The 24,503-nt window shown below is 43.1% G+C and overlaps 1 pseudogene; it reads right to left on the bottom strand.

Annotated features, from left to right (window-relative positions):
- Positions 1-24,503, bottom strand: part of LOC132387346 (zinc finger protein 208-like) — a 220,438-nt pseudogene that overhangs the window by 28,952 nt on the left and 166,983 nt on the right.

Genomic DNA, 24,503 nt, shown 5'->3' on the forward strand with positions numbered 1-24,503 from the left:
CAAGCCATGATAGTCTTCTTGCACTCCACTGAACCCCAGTCTTGTTGTCATCCACAAATTTGCTGATTCAGTTAACCACACTATCATCCAGATTACTGATATAGATGACAAACAACAACAGATCCAGCACTGATCCCTGTGGTAACCACTAGCCACAGGCCTCCGGTCAGAGAGGCAACCATCTGCTACCACACTCTGACTTCTCCCAAAGACTGTGTCTCATCCAATTTACTGTCTAATCTCGAATGCTGAGTGACTGAACCTTCTTGACCAACCTCCCATATGAGACTTTGTCAAGTGCCTTGCTAAAGTCCATGTAGACAACATCCACTGCCTTGCCTTCATCCACTTCCCTGATAACTTCCTCGAGAGACTCTGAAAGATTGGCTAGAGCCATGCTGTCTATCCTTGATCAGTCCACACCTATCCAAATACTTACAGTATATACCTGGATCCTGCACCCACATTCCAATAACTTTCCCAGTTCTGATGTCAAGCTCACCAATGTATAATTTCCTAGTTCATTTTTACAGCCTTTCTTGAACAACAGAACAACATTGTCTGTCCTCCAATCCTCCAGTACCTCACCTGTCACTGAGGATTATTTAAATATCTGTGCTAAGGCCCCAATAACTTCTGCACTTGTCTTCCGTAGGGTCCTAGTGAACAACTTGTCAGGCCCTGGGGATTGATCCACACTAATTTGCCTCAAGACAGCAAACCCCTCCACCTCTGTAATCTGTACAGGGTCCATGAAGTTGATGCGGCTTTGCCTCACTTCTATAGACTCGGTGTCCATCTCTTGAGTAAATACGGATGCAAAAAAAATCTCCCCAAGTCTATGTTATCCCTTCATATGGATTACCATTCTGATCTTCCAGAGAATTATTTTTTTCCCTTGCAATCTTTTTGCTCTTAACATATCTGCAGAATCCCTGAGGATTCTCCTTCACCTTGTCTGCTGGGGAAACCTCATGCCTTTATTTCTTCCATAAGTGTTCACTTGAATTTCCTGTATTTCATAAGTACCCCATTTGTTCCTATCTGCCTGTACCTGGTATGCACCTCCTTTTTATTGATCTGGGAGAGGAAAGCCAAAGGGGTGATAGATCTGCATGGTGGGAGGTGGGGGTAAAGAGGGTTAAACTAAAGTTGCAGGGGGAATGGGAGTCTGAATAACAGAACAGATAGTGGTGGGGTTGTGGAGACAGATGTTGTTCAGGCCTCAGACAAAGTCAGGAATGAAAAAGTTGAGCATGGTGCAGTGAATATGCTGAGCCCTGTATATTTCAATACAAGGAGCAGCGTCGGAAAGGTGGATGTGTTCAGGACATGGATCAACACCTGGAATCAACACTAGGATCTGGCAACTGTGGACTGGGACAGGCTGCTTTATGGCAAAGGTGTGCTTGCTAAATGGGAGGCCTTCAGAGCGAAAATTTGAAAGTACAAAGCGGGTATGTCAGAATAAAAGGTAAAGATTGAAACTGTAGGGAAACTCGGATTGCAAGAGATATTCAGACCCTGGTAAAGCGCAAAATGGAATTGCATAACAGGGATAGGCAGTCAGTTTCTTATGGAGTATAAGAAATGCAAGAGAACACATAAGAAATAAATCCGGATGGCTAAAAGATGGCATGAGGTTGCCGTCACAGAAAAGGTGAAGGATAATCCTCAGGGATTCTAGAGATAGATTAAGAGCAAAAGGATTGCAAGGCACAAAGTTGGTCCTCTGGAAGACCGGAATGGCAATCCACGTGTGGAAACAAAGCAGATGGGGGAGATCTTAAATATTTTTCAAACTCAATTTACTCAGGAGATGGACAAAGGGTCTATGGGAGTGTGGAAAAGTGGCATTAACCATTTCAACCCTGGGGGAAAAAACACTCCTCTGGCCACTCACACGCTCAATACCCCTCATCATTTTATACACCAAAAAATGTCTCTAAATATAAACAAGGAAATTATACATTGCACAATCTACTTTCCACGATTCAGTACATTTACATGGCCAGGTGTGTAAAAAGGGCCCAACGAATATCAGGGAGCAACAGGCCCAATTCACCCCAACCACAAACTGCTCCTGCTGCTACCATCCAAGAAACGGTACCACAGCCAAAGGAGCAACAGTCCCCGGGACATCATCTTCCACCAGGCCATCAGACTGATTAATTCACACTGATACATTTGCATTTTAATGTTATATTGACTGTCCAATGCACAATCTAGCTATTATAAATTACTATAAATTACACATTGCACATTTAGATGGAGATATAAGGTAAATATTTCTACTCCTCATGTTTATGAGGTATGTATCTAATAAAGTCAATTCAATTCACCCTCTCCACTATCTGTTCTGTCATTCTGGCTCCCATTCCCCCTACAACTTATTTTAACCACATCACCCCCTCCCCTGCTCGCTACCACTAGCAAGCCTTACCACTAGGATATTCGTCCCCTCTTGTTCTGTTCCTATAACTAACGAATCCCCTATCAGCCTTTTGACTTTCCTCTGCCAGGTAATTCCCCCCAACAGCTTCTAAAGTGGTCCACCTGTTGTTGTGGGGGATGGCTACTGCAGTACTCTGCGATGGCTATTTAACCTCATTCCCCTTCCTGACTCTCACCGAGTTTCCTGTGTCCTGCACCTTGGGTATAACTCACCTCTCTTCGTGTCATATCTATCACCTCCTCCAACTGCTGGATGACCTGGAATTCACCCATTTCAAGTTGCAGCTCATTGAAGTGCTGGGTTACAAGCTGCACATCTTGTAGGTGAGGGCATCAGGGACACTGGAGGTCTCCCCTCCTTCCCTCCACTACCCCTCTAATTTGTAATAATCTCCCCTCTAATTTGTAATAACCAGTGTGCAGATATATCTTGCACTGTGCATTTTTTACCCAGTGACAAGATGTGCACAGTGAATTTTATATAGAGAGGTATTCATGTTCACAGCTGGCAAATCACTGTCAATAGGAACTTTGATCTCCTCTGGGTTTGATTGAGATCATCTGCACTCTCACACAACCGATATAGCAGGCCTGTAACAGGAAATGGAGGATTTTCTCACCAAAGCTTTTGCACATTGTCCATATGCGATTTCCTTGCTAAATTACGCTTTAAAAAGTCAGATTTCCAAATATCACTCCACTTCTTCTCATTTGCAAATACTCCAGTAACTTTTCAATCACCAAAATGCAAACAGGCATTACTAGTTTCTGTATTCGACATAAATATTCCCCCTGAACCCTCCCCCAATGACTGACGGTGGTGAACTCAGTGAATGAAATCCCAATGAATATGAAGGGAAGGGCAATAGTCTGTCTCACTGGAGTCTGGCACATTTGTGAAGTGAAAGCTACTTGTTGCCCAGGGCAAAGGTGTTTGATATCATTACGTACCCAGAGAGAATGGGACAAAACATGTTCTCACCGGTAGAATAGTCCAGAGCAAGAGGAGGTAGAGGAAGCAACACATACAAAATACTGGAGGAGTTCAGCAGGTCAAGTAGCATCTGCGGAAAAGTGTCCTAATGCCGATTTTCTCAACTGGTGACGTAAAAGATTTTGTTCCCTTTCTCCGAGTTCCTAATCCTTGCATTTAGATAGCTGGAGCTCAGCTCTGTCTGAGAGATCCATCGGTTCCCATTCACTCATCAGCCGGGAGCTCCCCGGGGTCCGTGTACGGATCGTGGGGCTGAGAGAGAGGGAAGAGAACAGGACTGTCCCGGGGTTGCTGGTCACGGTGTCCGAAATTCAGAGGAATTATCCCGAAATCGGTGTTTAAGATAAAAACACGGAGAATCACTCTTACCTGGAACCGACATTTTCAAAGGCTTCGGTGTACTGCGCGCATGCGTGAAACTCAGGGACGGCCTCAGCCTGACGCCTGCGCAGTTCATCGGCGCTTCAGCGCCGCCGAAATTCTTAACGCATGGCCCTATGGGTAATCACGGTGCCATTAAACATTTCTGCAAGCACCAGTTCAATGTCCATATCTCATTTTTTTTTATGGGTATAGAAAAAATCTGCAGCTGTTTTAACGCAGAAAGCGGCTCCCATAAGCAATATACTCAATATCAACGTATATCTAATGCCAAAGTAAAATGCAGATATAAAACACAGGAGATTCTGCAGTTGCTGGAAATACAGAGACGCACACACACAAAACAATTCAGAGAGCAACTAAGCAGCGGAGTACACAGGCCAGGGATGCGGAAGGGGCTCTGCCTAAAAGTTTTCTATTTATTCCTCTCCAAAATTTCTGCCTGATCTGTTGATTTCCACCTGTGTTTTGCAGAAATTAACCACCTATTTTTTTCGACCAACCAGTTTCCAAATACTTCTAATCTTTCACTTTTAACCACATCCTGCTGGTCTTATTCGTCCTCCTCCTCTGGACCCCATTTCTCTCTGGAGCCCCTGAATCAAGCTGGCAACTCTTTTGTTTCTGACTCTGCACCATCGAAGATTCACTCGCTAGTCTGCTGTCAAACTTCAGAGGTGCATTGTGTTACGAGACCGTTTACTGTGAGTGTCACTTTAAGTGCCTGAGTGAGGCGGGGCTGTGACGTCAGACACAAGCTGCGGTAGCCTGAGGGAGCGGGAGCGGGAGAGGGAGACAAGCTGTTGGAACTTCAGCGTGTGCCTGCTATAGGCTGCAACTCTTCCATGCCCAAAAGGTACGGTTGATCTGATCATCGGCACGCAGTGCACAATGGATGTGTGACTGTCACTTCGTATCATCAATATGTGTGGATTTGCTGGAGTATCCTGTGGTATCACTTTTGTTGGCCCTTACCCGGAATCGGGGTGTTCTGTGGTAACCACTTGAAGACGATATTCCTGTCACTGTCACCTGGTGATATTTCTAAGTGGATTTCGGAGCTAATCGACGGATAAGATCTTCGGCGACTGTGATTTCGTTTACCCAGCGTGGAATGTGTGTGGAATTCTTCGTAATGGCCTTCTCTCTACATGTTCGTGTGGATTTACAAATCTCTCCTCTCACTCGCTTATTCCGTGGATTACTGAACTTTTCAACTTTACCATCTGAAGACTTTAAGCATTGTTTCTCAAGCTTGACAGTTTGGGAGCTATATATCCGCATTACACTGTTAACTTCTGTTTATTTCCTTTAATCTTTCATATTTGGAGTAGATACTGTTAGGTACCCCGTGACGGGTCAAAGAACCAGCAGAAATAGAAAACACCGTGGAGTCTGGTATTGCTGTAAACTAATGCTGTTTATTAGTATCTACGCGATACAGCAATATAAATGCAGATATATCAACCAGGTTAGCAATGATTATATGTGTGTGTGTGTGTGTGTGTGTGTGTGTGTGTGTGTGTGTGTGTGAGAGAGAGAGAGAGTGTGTGTGAGTGTGTGTGTGTGTGTGTGAGTGTGTGTGTGTGTGTGTGTGTGTGTGTGTGAGTGTGTATGTGTGAGAGAGAGTGTGTGTGAGTGTGTGTGTGTGTGTGTGTGTGTGTGTGTGTGTGTGTGTGTGTGTGTGTGTGGAAATAGGAAAGCCAAGCTTCTTCACGCCTCGGGGTGAATGGAGACCGTCTGACGGTGATGAGTGAAGTTCGGTTCAGTTCGTGGGATTGAGTCGGGTAGTGATGGAGAGAGAGAGAAGGAGAGGTTTGTGTCTTCAGGTAAGCTGACGCCGTCGATAGTCCCGTCGTCCTCCGAAATCCTTTGGATGTCACCGACTGTGACACTACAAACGGGACCGTTCTTCAGTGGTGGAGTTATTAACCCAGGCGAGGGATGGACACACGAATAACTCCCCACTGGTCACAGCCTTTTCACACTGCGAGAGCCACTGATCGATGCTCCTGATCGATCCTCCAAAACCCACCTTTTTCTGTGGACACAACAAAGCTCATTCAGTGTCCAAAACCATGTGTCTGGAGGTCTGTCAGCGGACCTCCTACTTATCTCACCGTGCTGAGCCCCAGCTGTCCATCAAACAGTTCCTCCCTTCTCTCTCTGGAAGAACACAGAAGCTGACAGTGTCCTTGTAAAAGTGTGAAAAAGCTTGCAGATAAACCATAATTCATTCTCTCTCTCTCTCTCTCTCTCTCTCTCTCCAATGATTACAATACAACAACCATAACTACATCAGCACTCATGAACAGAACTGAACTATATACTTTTCTATGACAATTCATTTACCCCTAGACATCGATAGAGCTTCTTTATTATTGCTTGTTATTATTCCTACACTTTTAGGTTTATTACTGCTAACTTGTTTTATATGTATATTCGCATTATTGATATGGTTTTGCTTATTTTTATTAATAAACACCTTTAGTTTGGTACCACCAGACTCCAACAGATTCTTCTTTCTCTGCTGTTTAAATACCCAGTTACGGGGTACGTAACAAATCTCCTATCTCATAGAGTGGTGACCAGTTGCAACCTGTCATGTCAGGGAGAGCAAGAGGGGAACGGCAGGGATATATTTTCATATACCGATATGGAACAGAAACATGGGCAGGGACAAGATGGGCCGAGTGGCCTCTCCAGTGAGACACGGGATTTGATACAAACTGATTTATCTTTCACAGATCCACAATATTAAACACCAGTCTAGTTTAAGGCTAACATCAGCAGAACGGACTCCTCCAATGCTCAGTGACCAGGGTTCAGTCCTCGGTGCGATGAGCAGCCGCAAGAACTGCAGAATCTGACAGTAACAGTCCCTCATGAACCTGCAGCTGCCTTCAGTCACCGTGATGGTTAAACATTTAACACGGAGCTGATTTGAACTTCCTCCCTGATGTGAAGTTGCTGGTGTTGCAGCATCTGGGATGATTGAGTAAAACTCTTTGCTCACTCCGGACAGAAATGTGGCCTCTATTTATTGTGAACTCACCGGAGCATCACAAGGTGGGTTAACTGAATGAGTCTCTTCGCACACACGGAGCAGGTGAACGGCCACTTCCCAGTGCAAAGCTGTAGATCTCGGTCTTCGGTCTTGACCCGAAACGTTGACTGCTCATTTACACGGATGCTGCCCGACCTGCTGAGTTCCTCCAGCGTCTTGTACGTGTTGCTTTCCCCACAGCATCTGCAGTGTACTTTGTGTTCAAGCGCTGGTGAACTGACAGACAGAGCGGAACTAACGTGCTGTTGTGTTCGAGATTCCCATACACAAATCCTTTTAATTTTCTACACTGTTAAAAGTTTACAAAGCACGTCAGTGGGTGAAGGACAACATTTCAACTGAAATAATTTTAGTCTCCATGGTGCCTTCTGATTAAAACACTGTCACATCTCAAAACAATTTAGAGGAACAAGATTTCATCTTCTAACTGGCCACAGTTCCGGAATCAGGGTCAACATCAAACTCTCTGCTTCCCTCTCTGTATCAAAATGGATCATTCCTCCCCTACATCAGTCTGTGACTTGGCTCAGTCTGTCTGTCTCCTTCGCATTCTGAGCATGCGCCACACACCCACTGAGATCACATTTTATTTACACGGCTGTGACTAGAGACTTTCTGATTATTATGTCCCTCCCGGCATTTGACGGTGGTAAACTCAGAGTCAGTAATGGTATTGAACATCGGGAGTAGGTGATTAGGCTTTTTCGTTGGAGATCGATAAACTGCCGGTAGTGTGTGTCTGGATGAGTGGGTCGTTTTCAGACTGGAAGGAGGTAGCGTTTGGAGTACCCCAGAGATCAGTCCCTGACCACAGTTGTTCACAGTTTAATGTCCTGGCGGAGGCAGCGAGATGTGAGATGTCCCAGTCTGCTGGTGACGCAGAAAGAGTGGAGTTGGGGGAGGGGAGGCTAATCACATGCAAATTCGTAGCTTTGCAATCGGTACATAGTGCAACGTGGGGCTGCAGTGGCGGGTTCCAATCTGCTAATTAGATTTGCTGACGGCACTACATTGATCGGCCGAATCCCAAATAATAACGAGGCAGCGTATAGAGAAGTCATCACGCCGACACAGTGGGGTCAAGAAAACAATCTCTCCCTCATTGTGACAAAAACACAGGAGCTGGTTGTGGATTACAGGAGGAATGGAGACAGTGAGCAAATTCAACATTTCCAAGCCTGTTATTGACACAAAATGCACATTTTACTAGTGATAATGACACAATGTATTTTATATATTGTTGATGACATAAAACATATTTATAGATTGTTACGGACAGAGAATCGTATAATTTGTGTTCCGTGTGTTATCTGAATGTACTTGCCTGTGATGCTGCCACAAGTCACTGTTTCTCTGTACCTGTACCTTCCCGTACTTGTACACTTGGCAATAAATTCAACAGGACCTGAGAAATCTCAGTGAGATTTGATTAGTGATGATCATCAGCTCGGTAGGTCGAATGTATGAGACAGTACACTGTTAAATGCAAAACCCTGAACAGTGTTGATGATCAGAGGGATCTTAGACTCCAAGTTCATCGCTCCCTGAAAGAGACTGCACAGATTGATCGGGTGGTTAAGAAGGCAAATGGCGTGGTTGTCTTTATTAGTTGAATCACTGAGTTCAAAAGTCGGGAAGTTGTGTTGCGGCTGTTACGAGCCTGCGGTCGTACTGTGACTGTTTCTTTAAGAGCGCCGGCGTGAGGAGGCGGGACTATGACGCCAGTCACAGGCTGACAGCGCTGACTATGGACTGAACCATAAGAGAGAGAGAGCGATCTGCAGACAGGCAGTCGGCCAGTCTAAAGAGAGAGAGAGAGAGAGAGAGAGAGAGAGAGAGAGAGAGAGACTGGAAAAGCTGATCGCTTCAGTTAGTCGCAGCTGAGGCTTGGAACTCTCCTATGCCCACAAGAGTGGGTTGATCATCGGTACACGGAACCACAACGAATGTGTGTGGCTGTCACTTCGTATAATCCATAGGAGTGGATTGTGGAATATCTTGTGTTAACGCTTGCCTGGGTATGTTGTGTGGTAACCCCTGGAAGACGGTGTTCCTGTGACAGGTCACTTTCGCTGATAACTCGTATGTGGACGGATTCAACGGATAAGAACTTCGTCGGTGGTTATTTTGAAGTAACGGCCTTTTCTCTACGTTTCACCCTGGATTACAAATATCTCCCCCCCCCCCATCGTTTATTCCGTAGATTACTGAACTTTCCTACTTTACCATCTCAAGACTCTGAGCTTTGTTCCCTCAGACTTGATAGACTGGGGGTTATATTTACACATATATACACTTTATTTCGTTAAATTACTATATTATAAGTAGACACTAATAAAGAGAGTGGTTTTAACATCCAAACCAGACTCCAGTGTGAACTCTGTTGCTGCTGGTTCGTTTCTAAAACGTTTCAGTTCGTAACACAGTTTTATAAAACATCTGGAGTGTTTCATACAGTTCTGGTCGCCCCCATTCTCGGAAGGATGTCGGGGCTTTGGACAAGGGCGCAGAAGAGGTTTACCAGGACACTGCCTGGATTAGAGGGCATGAGCTATAACGAGAGGCTGGACAAACTTGTGTTGTTTTCTCCAGAGCGGCGCAGGCTGGGGTGAGACTGGATGGACGTTTATAAGATTACGAGAGGAATAGATAGAGTGGACAGAGGATATATTTTTCCTGGGAGTTGAAATGTATAATACATTTAAGGTGAGAGGAGATGTGAGCGGCAAGTTTCCTTCTTTACACAGCCTAATGAGTAGCTGGAGTGGGTAACTGGAGTCACTGCCTGCAGTGGGAGACCAAAGCAATCACGTGATCCCATTTCCTGTTCACCTTTTTCTGCAGATCTGCAGCATCTGCGGGTCACTGCTCTACGTGTCCGTGTAGCTTCATCTTTCCCCATTCAGACAAGGCAGTGAGATCCGGATCTGTCACGTCCTCTCGTTGTGGTGGACAATATGTTTTTCAGCAATATTTTCAGCATGTTTCATTTCACTGTTTCTACCTGCTGAAGTGTAGCCGATGTTTTTGGGTGTCTGACCCATTTATGTGAGAATTTAGCCTTTTCTATTTCTCTGAGCTTCTCATAAATGTGTACAGTTCAGTTAAGCTTCACTCCACTACTTCCAAAGCAACAACCCAGTCAGTCAAATAGTTGCAAACAATTAAAATAGTTTATTAAATCATTTTTCATTTTGTACTATATATATATCATTTAACTATGTAATATTTATATTCTTATTTTAAATCACAATTGTTAAAATCTATTGTTGTGAATTAGGTTCTACTGCTGTCGCAGAGACAACGAATTTCATGACATATGCCGGTGTTATTAAACCTGATTCTGATATTGATATGGGAGACCCACCACAGGTCACCTGATCCCAGTTACCGCAGATCGTAATGTGAGATTGAAGCCTTTTCCATTTATTTGCTTTCCACAGAAATGACAACAGTTCAGTTTCCTTCTGTGGTTCCAGAGCAGAAGCTCAGTCTGTCTAATATTTCCACAAAATTAAAATGTGTAATTTGTTTATTCTTATCACGTACTGAGATACAGTGAATATCTTGCCTGACAGACCATCCACACAGATCGATACATTACAACAGTGCATTGAGCTGATATACGGCAAAACAATAACTGCAACGAAGCATTATGGCTGCAGAGAAAGTGCAGTGCAGATAGACACATGGTGCAGGGTCACGTCGAGTTACATTGTGAGGTCGGGTACATTTTATCATTCATTTGGCTTGTATCTGTAGACAGGAAGCCGTCCTTGAGCTCGTCATGACTAATAACTGCAGGCCTTCCTTTTTTTCTCACTTTCTCGTGGCACTAGACAGTGATGTCCATTAGGCCCTTTATTTTTTAAACTTGTATTGGAGCCTTTAGCTATAACACTACGTGAAGCTAAAAATATTCTCGGTATCTCTATGAATGGAACTATACATAAGATTTCCCTTTATGCAGATGATCTTTTGGTTTCTATTTCAAATCTTGAGGAATCAATTCCTAATCTTTTGGAAGCACAAAGATTTTGGTGAATTTTCAGGATATAAACTTAACTTGAATAAAAGTGAATTGTTTCCATTAACTGTCCATGTTAGTATATATAATGATATTCCTTTTAGAATTGTTAATACATTTAGATATGCAGGTATTGTAATTACTAAAAAATATAAAGAACTCTATAAAGCGAATGTAGTTCCTTTAATCGACTCCATGAAACAACTATTTTCTAGATGTAATCCACTTACTCTTTCTTTAATAGGTCGTATTCATGCTGTGAAAATGATGATTGTACCTAATTTTTTTATATATTTTCTAAAATATGCCTGTCTTTTTCTTTCTTCTTACAATATTTTTATTCAGAAAAAAAAGATGTACACAGTGCAACACATAGATACATCTCAACATGTGTACTTTCATATATTGTAATAAACTTGATCAAAATGTTATAGCATAACACATAAAGGTATACCACTCTGTGATCAAAAATTTAAAGATGGGTCATACATCATAAAAGAAATTTTTTATATATAAAAAATCAACCCCCTAATAACTACCGAAGGAAAAAAATTGATAGATGACAATGGATAATTAGAAAAAAGAAAAAAAAATTCACTTAAGAAGAGAAGATAAAAATATACATAACATTCTGTGCACTGTTAAACTTTATAAATTGGAAAAGTAATTTAGGAAAGGTCCCCAGATATCATAAAAAGATTGTTTCGAATTTAAGACTAAGCAGCGGATCTTTTCTAAATTTAAATACCACATAATATCACGTAGCCATTGAAGATGTGTAGGAGGGGTAGACTCCTTCCATTTAAGCAAGATTGCTCTCCTTGCTAAAGGAGAGGGAAAAAATAAAACCTGTACGTTAGGAATATTTAAAGTTATATGTTCATTTGCAATAATACCAAACAAGGCAGTAAGGGGCAAGGCAGTAATTGGTCATTTGACCAATTGTTAAATAAATTTGCACTCCCAAAATCACATTTTTACAGATATCTTCAAATTAGAGATTTTCTACGTTTCCAATTAGTTACTTTTCCGCTAGGTCCTCATAAAAATTTACTGGACGATCTTTTAAATGTAAAACCTTTTGTTAATGGTTCTATTACAGGTATCTATAAATTGTTGATTGATTCCAGACAAGACTTTTTAGTTTAAATAAAAAAAGCTTGGGTGGATGACCTAAATTGTCAGATTTCTGATGATAGATGGAATAAAATTCCTAAACGGGTTAATAAATCATCTTTCTGTGCTCGTCATTCTCTTCTACAAGTTAAAGTGGTTCATAGAGCTTACATTTCTAAACAGAAGCCCTCAAGTTTTTACCCGAATGTTTCTCCACTTTGTAATAAATGCAACTCTGCTGATGCCTCTTTAATCCATATCTTTTGGTTTTGCCCTACAATTGAAAAGTTTTGGCGGGAAGTATTCCATACCTTTTCACAGCTTTTTAGGCTCCAATTTGATCCAAATCCCCTTACTGCCTTGTTTGGTATACCTATCATTTTAACTAAAAAAAATTTCGATCAAATTGACTCTCTTATTTCTTCCTTTATTTGGAACAATAAGAGACCAAGAATTAATAAGTATCATTTACAAAAGATGGTGGACTTGCACTTCCTAATTTAAGACTGTATTATTGGGCTGTGAATATTAGACAATCATGTTTTCGTTTATATTGTCTTGATAATGTAACCCCCTGGGTCGCCTCAGGCTCGCTCAGCTCGTTTCGTCTAGGGGGAGCAGCCTTCGGCCCCGCCAAACTGGGTAATCAGCTGGTGTGGATGCTGTGTGATGTCCCCGCCTCACCCAAAAAAAGACAGTACACCATATGCGATTAAATGAGTACAATTTATAAAGGTTACTATAACTAAGTGATTAATAACGATACAGTATATATGAAGAGAAAATTAAAGAAAAGGCGCCAAACTTATCAAAGTCCAAACCACTTCGTGCACAACCGTTGGAGCTCAATTTCTGAAGTCTTCTGGCCACCATTCGATCCCCTCCGAACTCCTCGACTCGCAGCTCAGGACCCTCCGAACTCCTCGACTCTCCAAACAGCTCAGGACCATCCAAGTGGTCAACCAAGCACATCTAGCTTCACCCCCCCCCCCCCTCCTCGAATCTCCCGGCCGCGGACCCCCCTTTGGGGTCCGATCCTCGCCCAGCTTAGAGCATTGCGTCCTCTCTCTCGACCCCCTCGCGCCGATCTGCCCAAAAGCCCGTCAACAAAAGCTTACAGACTCAGAAGAAAGAACATTAATCCCCATTTGGTTTACAAAGGAATACCATTCTCGGTATCAGTAAATTAGCATTCCTGCTAGTTAACAAAAAGAAACCCTTTCCCAACAATAACAAAGAAAAAAGAAGAAACCCCCTTTACAATAAGAACCAAAAACCATTATGGGTTGATTTGGAATTAAAAGCTGTTAAACAATTTCATTTAACTTCAATATTAGGACCTCCATTACTTCTACAGCTCTCTAAAATTCCAAATTTAAATTATTACCTGGTTATTAAACAATCCCTACGGATTTGGGTTTAGTTTCGTTTTTTCAAAAAAAAACAACAAATTAAGTTGTCTTGTTTTTATATCGAAACTTTTCATTTATACCTTCAACACCTGTCCACATTTTGTCTCCTATGGAAAAATGAAGGGATCCTTTGAGAGTTAAATAACAAATTTTCTCTCGCTCATACACATTTTTTGCAATATGTTCAGATGGAACATTTTTTACAACAATGCTTACCCAAGTTTCCATATTTACAAGAATCTGATTTCTTAGATACCATTTTGAAATTGAATCCCTTAGTGAAAGGTTTCATTAGCAGAATGTATAATTTATTTTTGTTACAAAAAGAGAACTTATCACTAAAGATTAAACAAGATTGGGAGAGAGAACTTACCTCTGTTAATGAAGATTGGCTTCGAGTTTTGAAAAACGGAAATTCTTCTTCTATATGTGCCAACCATTGTTTAATTCGATTTAAAATTGTTCATCTTTATTATCTAACAAAAGAGAGACTATCTAAAATATTTCCTTGTATAGACAAATGCTGTGATACATATAAAACTGAAGTAGCTACTTTATTACATATGTTCTGGTCATGTTCATCATTAAAATCGTTTTGGAAATCTTTATTTTCAACAAGTTCTAAAGCTCTGAAAATTAATTTACAACCTAATAGGTTGACTGGTCTATTTGGAATAGTTCCACATCATATTCAGGGTATTTCATCTTCAGATCAACATGTAATTGCATTTGTTACACTACTGACAAGAAGGGCTATTTTATTAAAATACAAAGATATTTCTTCCCCTACATTAATTGAATGGTTTTCACAAGGAATCTTATGTCTTAGTTTGAAAAAAATTAGTAGAACTTTTGATCCTCGATTCGATTTTGAGAGAAGATGGGGTTCTTTGCCAAATATTATCATTTAATTTTAATTATGCTATATGGTTTCCGTCTGATTTTATTTTTTTATAAATATGAACTGACGGTTGATGATTCTATTTTCATATGTAGATGATGGTTAAACGTATTGCTCCGGGGGGTTGATTCCTAATGGGTTTTTTCCCTTTTTTGTTGTTAGTGGGTTCCCCCCTAGTTAGATGGGGTTCTTTATTTCCTTCTTTTTCCTATATATACTTTCCATTTTTATATTTTACGATTAGTTTTTTTCAGCTTTATTAATTTTATAAATATTAATCTATTGAAGTTTTGTATCATTCTATAGCTGTAGAAGATTATGTACTAGTAAAAAAGATTCTAAAAATGAAAAATGATAATGACAAAACACTCACTATAACAAAGCATTATGGCTGCAGAGATAGTGCAGTGCAGATAGACATATGGTGCAGGATCACGTCGTGTTACATTGTGAGGTCGAGTCCATTTTATCATTCATTTGGCTTATGACCACAGACAGGAAGCCGACCTTGAGCTGGGTGGTTCGCGCTTTAAGGCTTTTGTATCTCTTCCCCGATGGGGGAGCGGGTTTGCAGCGAGAATGTCCAGGTTGTGAGGATCTTTGAGTACGTGGCCTGCTTTTCCGAGGCAGGGGAACTGTAGGAAGAGTCCATGGAATGGAGGCTTGTTTCTCTGATGTTCTCTGCTCTCCAAAGTTCTCTGCAGTTCCTTGCAGTCATGGGCAGAGCAGTAGCCATACGAAGGCGTGAAGTATCCACAAGGAGGTCAGAGACCTCGGCCTTCACCCTGCCTTGTGTAGCTGGATCCTGGACTTGCTGTCAGATCGCCGGCAGGTGGTAAGAGTGGGCTCCCTCACCTCTGTCTCTCTGACCCTCAGCACACATACCCCACAGCGTTGACTTCTTGCCCCCTACTTTACTCTCTGTGCACCCATGACTTGTGTCGCCACCCACAGCTCCAATCTGCTAATTAAATTTGCTGACGACACTACATTGACTGGCCTAATCTCACATAATAACGAGGCAGCCTACAGAGAAGAAGTCATCACCCCGACACAGTGGTGTCAAGAAAACAACCTCTCCCTCATTGTGACAAAAACAAAGGAGCTGGTTGTAGATTACAGGAGGAATGGAGACAGGGAGCAAATTCAACATTTCCAAGTCTGTTATTGACACAAAATGCACATTTTACAATTGATCATGACACAATGTATTTTACATATCGTTAATGATTTAAAACATATTTACAGATTGTTACTGACAGAGAATCGTTTAATTTGTGTTCCGTGTGTTATCTGAATGTACTTGCCTGTGATGCTGCCATAAGTCAGTGTTTGTCTGCACCTGTACCTTCCCGTACTTGTACACTTGGCAATAAATTCAACAGGATCTGAGAAATCTCAGTGAGATTTGATTAGTGATTATCATCTTGGCAGCTCGGTAGGTCGAATGTATGAGACAGTACACTGTTAAATGCCAAACCCTGAACAGTGTCGATGATCAGAGGGATCTCAGACTCCAAGGAGGCGGGACTATGACGTCAGTCACAGGCTGACAGCGCTGACTGTGGACTGATCCATAAAAGAGAGAGAGAGAGAGCGATCTGCAGACAGGCAGTCGGCCAGTCTAAAGAGAGAGAGAGAGAGACTGGAAAAGCTGATCGCTTCAGTTAGTCGCAGCTGAGGCTTGGAACTCTCCTATGCCCACAAGAGTGGGTTGATCGTCGGTACACGGAACCACAACGAATGTGTGGCTGTCACTTCGTATATTCCATAGGAGTGGGTTTTGGAATATCTTGTGTTAACCCTTGCCTGGCTATGTTGTGTGGTAACCCCTGGAAAACGGCATTCCTGTGACAGGTCACTTTCGCTGATAACTCGTATGTTGTCGGATTCAGCGGATAAGAGCTTCGTCGGCGGTTCCTGGATCCCCAGCGGAACTGGTAATCAGAGAGACCTGAGTTGATCCTCATGCGGTTACATTCGGTAGTGGTTTGCATTTGTGGTCACATGGAGATTGGCCTTCTGGGGGAAATTTTAATTTGAGACTAATCCAGTTCTGGGAGGACGCCACCCGAAATGGGACGGCGACCCAAATTGGGATGCTGATTACATGTTAAGACGATTTAAACGATTGAAGGAGGTGGTTAAAACGACACCAACCTCCAAAGAAAAGGAGATTAAAAGGGCTGAAAAGAAACCTGCCTCTGGACTTTATCCACAACTCCCCGTACCGGCCAATGCCCCATTGGCACCCAATAGTGAAATAGACAATTTAATAATGACGACGACGGCCTTGGGACGACCCGTACCCTCTCCCTGCAGCCCCCATGCCAGAGATTCAGGCAGCTGACACCCCCCAGCGGGGCAGACATCACCCTGACGAGAGAAGGGTCTCAGGAAAGAGGAATTGAAGGAAGTGTCAGCAGGACCAGAGGGGGAAAAACGCCAGAAAAAGCAAAAAAAAAAGCAGGAAGAGAGAAAAACAGAATGAAGGATGCGCTTTTAACAGACACCTTCATTGTATCTAAAACAGCCCCGTTTCCCCTGCTGGGACCACAGGCCATTTATAAATTAGGGGCAACGCTGCACTGTACAGCTGAAGGTATTTACACGGAGCTCCCTCAAATTAGGATCCCTGAAATGCTAAAATTAATGAACGGGCGAGAAAAGGACAGTTCAGGACCCATACTCTACTGTCGGCAGCTAGATAGCAATCCCTATGCTTGTCAGGTTCAGAGACTGTCTGACACATTGATAGGACGGGCCAACCCCTACATGTAAAATCTGCAATTCTTGATTAACAGCAGCCGGGAAAAGAAGCAGCTCCATTGCACGGTCTATTACTGTTTACAGACTGACCCAAACTGTGCACGCTTATGTAAACGGTAAAGGCGAAGGCAATACCGTGTGTGTATATTGGTCCCGAGGGATTAAGGCTCCTAGTAGTTTTAGTGGAAGATTAGGAGAAATGATTCCGACCTCAATGCCTCATTTGACAGTGGCCATAAAGCCACCAGCAAAGCCTAAAGATATCGGGAGGATGATAAAACGATTGGCCAGAAAAAAAAAACAATGCTGTTTATATTATAACTCTGCCAGTATTGGGACAAGAATCGCGAATAGAATTCTATAACGAAAAGGAGGGCAGAAAAATGATAAAGTCCGAGAGCTGGGAAACATCCTTTGAAAAGCAACCACCACCAGCAGAAGACCCTGTACTTCCCGCTAGAGCCTCAGAGCGGGTGTAGGGAACCTCTGAGCCCAACATAAAACATCATGTGGGAAAGACCCAAACCGCTCCGGCGCATAAAGTTAACCTAAAAAAAAGAATGTGCCACTGTTCTGTATTAAACAGTACCGTATGGCGACTGAAGCCGAAGAAGGTTTCGTTCCAGTAACTGACTCATCTCAGCAAGGGGTGCTAGTGAAAACATAAAGCCTGTGTAACCCTATATTACCTATTCAAAAAAAAACGGGCAGGAGTAATGAGTGCCATTTTGTGCAGGACCTCAGAGCCATTAACAAGATATTCATCCCTATTGCTCCGCTGGAGCCGCACACCAACATTATGCTTAGGTCAATACCTGTGGGAGCGATTACCTTTACTGTAGTCGATCGGTGCTCAGCATTTTTATCCACACATTTGCACGAGGATAGCCAGCATTTATTTGCCTTTACTTATAGGAATGCGCAATACACGTGGACACGTCTGCCCCAGGGATATACCGAAAGCCCCGCAGATTATGCTGCAGCAGTTAAAAATAATTTTGCCGAATGGAAGCTGTCTGAATATTCCACGCTGATTCAGTATGCCGACAACATCCTGACAGCATCTGCTACAGGGCCACCATGTCTGACAGATTCTTTAACACCCCTTGAACTTTTGGCGGGAAGAGGGCACAGGGTGGCTGTGGAGAAAATGCAGTTTTGCCAAAAGACTGTCCAATACCTTGGATTCCTGCTCAGTGAAGTTTGGCGAAGTTTGGGAAGGGATCGAATAAAAGCAATAAAGAAGATCCCGGTCCCCAAAACAAAACAAAAATGACGTTCTTTGTTTCCTGGGCATAGTAGGGCGCTGTCGACAGTGGATTCCCGAATACCGGGAGAGGGATGCAGTAGTGCGTTCTGCTGCATTGAATGATCTTTATTGTCATTATACATAGGTACAATGAAACTCTGTTTGGCTTCCTCTCCGGCAAACAGAGCGGTAGATAAAAACAAGACTGTAATATAAAAACAGTATTAAATGGTTAAGTAGCAGAAAATAAGTTGCAGCAGCAGCAGAATGTCACAGTAATGCACAAAGTGCCGTTAGTGCAAGTATTTGATTCCTTGTGCGTGCTCATAGTTTCAGTCATTGCTCTGTGGAACTGGTGTGACGGAGGCCACGGCTCTGGGGTAGAAGCTGCTTCTCAGTCTATTTGTGCTGGTTTTTACTGTACTGAACCTTTTGCTGGACGGCAGCGGGTCAAACAGGGAGTGGCCGGGGTGTGTGGTGTCTCCGGTTAACCTGATTGCTTTCCTCCTGAGTCTGCTGGAATAGACGGTGTCCAGTCCTGGGAGCTCCATCCTGACAATTCTCTGGGCCGCCTTCACCACGCGATGCAGGTTTTGTCGCTCAGCGGCTGTGCAGCTGTCATACCCACACCGTGGCGCTTTTGGCCAGGATGGTTTCAATTGTGCTTCTGTCGAAGTTAAGCAACAACTTGTCTGGGGGGGGGGGTACATTGAAAACGGAGAGCCTCATCGTGGAATGGCCACCCGAAAGGGACAAAGCCAACCATGACCTTAATGCAATAGTAGAAAACTCTATTCCTTTTGCATTGGATCGCCCGTGTACTGTGATGGTACCTCTTGCTGTAATGCTGTTGAATTCAGCAGCGACTCCGCATTTTACCACGGCTAGAAGGACAGGTTATGAGCTGATTCTTCTCTCTCGATGCAACTGAACGTACAAAAGATCTCCGGCTATTAATCCAGCTACTTTTGTTATGTCACCATCTGCACAGCAGGATGGGGATGGCAAGCCACTACTACTCCCACACCAGACCGGAGAAGCGACCCTATTGATAATCCTGATTTAATTCTTTTGCACCGCCCAAGAGATGATCTGTTCCTGGCAGGGTATGCTGTAGTAACTCCCCACGAGGTAACAGAAGCTTCCGCCTTGACAACAGGATCATCAGCGCAGGCGGCGGAACTCTCTGCCGTTACCCGAGCTCGCTTGCGTTTTGGCCGAAGGAAACGCTGCCGATGTTTATTCCGACTCACGTTATGCGTTTGGGAAGCACATGACTTTGGACAATTGTGGTAAAATAAAGCATTCATCACCTCCTCGGGGAAAACGATTCAACACGCCTCCTTCGCACTGAACCCTTCAGAAGCTGTACAGTTGTCACAGACTTTAGTGATAATTAAGTGCGAGGCGCACACCTCATCCCAGAATGAGGTCTCCAAGAGAAATGCAGACATGGTAGCTAAACAGGTGGCCCTTCAGGGACAAACTGCGCTACAGACCCCTCGGGTTGAATCGGGAGGGAAGGAGCTCCCTGTATGTATCGACGTCCAGCAGTTGCAGGAAGCCCAAAATCTTGCCTCACTGGAAGAGAACTGTGCCTGGAGCCGATCTGCACGTTACCGGAATACCGGGCTGTGGCGTCACCCAGACGGCCGAGTATTGTGCCCGCATAGTTTATTTTTGCCCCCGGCTCGCCTGGCACATGGCCAGAGGAGGGATGCAGCATGTCATCACTTAACAGTGGCACGCCCCTGCAAATTGACCTGTACATATGCCTGCTGAAAGGAGGTTTAAATATATACTGCGAATAGTAGACGTGTTTTTCAGATGGGCGGAGGCCGATCCAACTAGGAGGAATGATGTAAGAACTGCGGTGAGCATATTGATGAAAAAAAATATATACCTAGGTTCGGAATTTCCCCAGGGATAAATAGCGACAGGGGAACCCATTTTACAAATAAATTAGTACAGGGACTGTAGAAAGCCTTGGGGTTCCAGAAGAAATTGCGTATCCCCTACCAGCCTCAGTCCTTGGGTATGGTGGATGCAGCAAACGGGGGAATAAAAGCGGCTTTGACAAAAGTTGTCAGACAAACGGTCTCGGATGGCCAGAGGCAGTGCTCTTAGTAACGTACACTCTGCAAAATCAGAAGAACAGAAATACAGGACATACCCCTCAAGAAATTTTGATGGGGCGGCCTATTACAACAGGACCTCCCATGACCCCAGAGATGGTAGCGCTAATATGATGTGATGAGAAGACACTGAAATACGCACAGGCCTTGTGTCAGGAGGCAGAGAAATTGTATGACAGTGTCCGTCAAGCCCATGCACCTTTAACTGAAGGTAACATTCTGCGTTAAACCGGCAGATAGAATATATGTGAGATCAATGATTAAAGATTTTTTATCTCCCGGGTGGAAAAGCCACCTCCTAGCGCTGCTGACGACCCGTACAGCCGTTAAGATGAAGGAAAAAAACCTAATTAAACACATACCAGCAGGTGCAAGTTGCACCACGACGAGGACGAAATAAAACACTGAACGAGTGACATCTTCCCCGGGAGAGAGAGGAACGGTGCTGAGAACCAAGAACCAAGTGCTAATGGGAGACTGGAACATAAATCTATTCTAACCAGCACCTCATTTTATATACATAGTGACTGGTTATGAACAAAATATATACTCAGCAGAGGACTAACGTGAATGAAGTAGGGGTAATTATCATAATGGGGGTGGGATTGATTGATTATCTAACAGCGTCGAAGGGCAAGTACAAAGAAAAAGGAAAGTGGAGAGGAAGCACTAGCCTGGGAAGGAGGGGTCTGTGCGTTAGTAGGGAAAGAATGTTGCACCTACATACCCGATGCTTCAGAAAATATGACCCACGTGTTAGAACATATGACCCAGCTGCGAGATGGAATGCACAGACTGAACTCTCAAGCACCTCCAGTAGGCTGGGATTTCTTTAAGTAGGTTAAATCAGTGTTAGGAGAAGGAATATTTTCCTGGCTACAGCCCCTCTCTTATGGCCTCATTGCCCTAGTAACGAAATTGTGGGAAATAATAGAGGGATAGTTTTCTGGCTGGGGAAGCTGGATAACGCATGGAACAATTATAGTGGCGATGATATGTGATTTAGGGTGTCGTGTATGTGAAGCATTGCGATTGTGCGGTTATCGATTAATGAAAAGAGCCTGGTCTGTCTCTGAAGGTGTCCCTATGGTACCTCAAATGATGAATGACACAGCCATCAAGGAGCACTGGTGGGGTGAAGAGGTGTACCCAGGGAAGGAGAGACCATCTCCCCATGGATATTAACCCCCTTATGAGAAGGAGGAGGAAATACCCCGGTAAGAAATGTTAATTTAGATATGAATGGACAATAAACAGGACTGGTCAAAGAACACTGAGGCTGTCTACAAGAAGGGTCACAGCCGTCTCTACTTTCTGAGGAGACTGAGGTCCTTTAACATCTGCTGGACGATGCTGAAGATGTTCTACGAGTCTGTGGTGGCCAGTGCTATCATGTTTGCAGTTGGCTGCTGGGGCAGCCGTTTGAGGGTAGCAGACACCAACAGAATCAACAAACTCATTCGTAAGGCCAGTGAAGTTGTGGGGGTGGAACTGGACTCTCCGACGGTGGTGTCTGAAAAGAGGATGCTGTCCAAGTTGCATGCCACCATGGACAATGTGTTCCATCCACTCCATAATGTACTGGTTAGGTACAGGAGTATGTTCAGCCAGAGACTCATTCCACCGAGATGCAACATTGAGCTTCATAGGAAGTCATTCACGCCTGTGGCCATTAAACTTTACAACTCCTCCCTCGGAGTGTCAGACACCCTGAGCCAATAGGCTGGTCCTGGACATTTCCACTTGTAATAATTTACCTATTATTATTTATTTATTTATTTATAGCGAGATATATAACGGTGTGACTATAACGAAACCCAATTTCCCTCGGGATCAATAAAGTATGTCTGATTTTGATTAAAAAGGAGGGAACTGTGGAAGAAAATATCAAGGCCTTACATTGGAATGGGCATTGAGGGACTAATGATTTGTCTTAAAATGTGAATTCGAAGTCTGCATTTATTTATCTGTAACTAATGTACTCTGTGTGACTGAAATATGCCTCGCAACCAAGAGGTAAAAATAAATGTATTTGCACTTCTTTGTTCTGAGAATGTTCATATGTCTGCGGTTGAGCCAGTTTGCCTGACATATTTTTTTGAGAACCAACGTTTAAGTAAAATGTCTAGCTGCTCAAGGACATATTTTTGCTATTTCGCTATTCGGTAGAATTGCGGGAGTTCCTCCTTCAGGTTTAACGGCTTCTTGTCACGTATGCTTGGGGTATAAATGTGAGTGTAATCTTCCGTTGGGCAGAGCCGCGGAGCTCCACTTTTAGGAGCCTGTACTCTCCAGATATCATGTGCCAATAAAGATTTCTGAAGCAGATGCTTTCTGAGTCCGACTGATCCGTAGTACTTTTCTGCGACACTCTTGAATATTACTGGCTAGCGCACCTATGTATTCCATTTTTTTCCTTCTTAATTATTTTAGTTGCATTCTGCTGGTTTTTAAAAGCTTTCCAATCCTCTTAAATTCCCAGTAATTTTTGCTCTATGCCTTCTCTTTGGCTTTTATGTTGTCTTTGGTTTCTCGAATCAGCCACGGTATTGTAAACTTACCTTTAGAATACAACTTCCTCTTTGTGATGTATATATCCTGTGCCTTCTGAATTGCTTCCAGAAATTCCAGTCATTGCTGTTCTGTTTTCCTTCCTGCCCGTGTTCTTTCCAAATCAATTTTGACCAATTCCACTCTCATGCCTCTCCAATTCTCTTTCTTCCACATCTGAGTTTAGTTTCTCCTTCCCTCATGTCAGGGTGAATTTGATCATGTAAAGATCACTTGCCCCTAAGGGTTATTTAAACTTAAGTAACCTAATTAATTCCTGTTCATTACAACACCCAATCCAGAATAGCTGATCCCCAAGTGGGCTCAGCCATGAGCTGCTACAAAAAAACATCTTGTAGGCATTCTAGGAATTTCTCCTCTTGAGACCAACACCATCCTAATTTTCCTAATCACCTACATGACAATCCCCCATGGCTGTAATAACGTCGCTCGTTTGGCACGCATTTTCTATCTCCCATTGTAATTTGTGGACCACATACTTACTACTGTTTGGAGGTCTCTATACAATTCCCATCAGGGTTTTTTTTCATACATTTGCTGTTGCTTAATTCTACCCACAGATTGTACACCGCCCAACCCTATGCCACCTATTTCTAATGATTTTATTTGACATTTTACCAACTGAGCAGCACAAACCCACTACCAGCTTGTTCTTGGCTTGTTCTTTTAGGAAACACATAAATATCTGGGAAACAAGAGGACCTGCAAATGCTAGAAATCTAGAGAACTCCAAAGTTCCATTTTAACTTCATCATTCCATGGCCGTCACAATCCTCCGACCTAAACATCATCGAAAATCTGTGGATAGACCTCAAAAGAGCAATACATACAAGACAGCCCAAGAATCTTAGAGAAGCAGACACCTTTTGCAAGGAAGAATGGGCAGAAATCCCCCAAACAAGAATTGAAAGTCTCTTAGCTGGCTACAAAAAGCGTTTACAAGCTGTGATATTTGCCAAAGGAAGTGTTACTTGCCATGCAGGGTGCCAAAATTTTGCTTTAGGCCCTTTTCCTTTTTTGTTATTTTGAAACTGTAAAATATGGAAATAAAGAAAAGTAATCTTGTTTAAAATATTTAAGAAATGTGTCATCTTTAACCTTATGCTTTTTGGAAATCAGGTCATCTTTTCCTCGCCTAGCTATTCACAGTAACAGAAATATTGACCACTGGTGCCCAAACTTTTGCACGCCACTGTACATGAGAGGCCAACTCAGAATAATGAATCATCATTATGCAAGAAAACGTTAACCAGTGAAATGAGTATGACCCTCCATGGGAGACATCCCAACAATCTGAGCAGACGAGATGGTGACAAGGAAGCATCGAGCACATGACTGAGAGTTGGAGTCCTCTTCCCAGAAACAGAGGGATTCCTTGCGGAAATACAGGACAAGGTGGGTAACAAAAGGAAAACAAATTGAAACTT

This window comes from Hypanus sabinus, unplaced genomic scaffold (assembly GCF_030144855.1).
Source record: "Hypanus sabinus isolate sHypSab1 unplaced genomic scaffold, sHypSab1.hap1 scaffold_176, whole genome shotgun sequence".
NCBI lineage: Eukaryota > Metazoa > Chordata > Chondrichthyes > Myliobatiformes > Dasyatidae > Hypanus > Hypanus sabinus.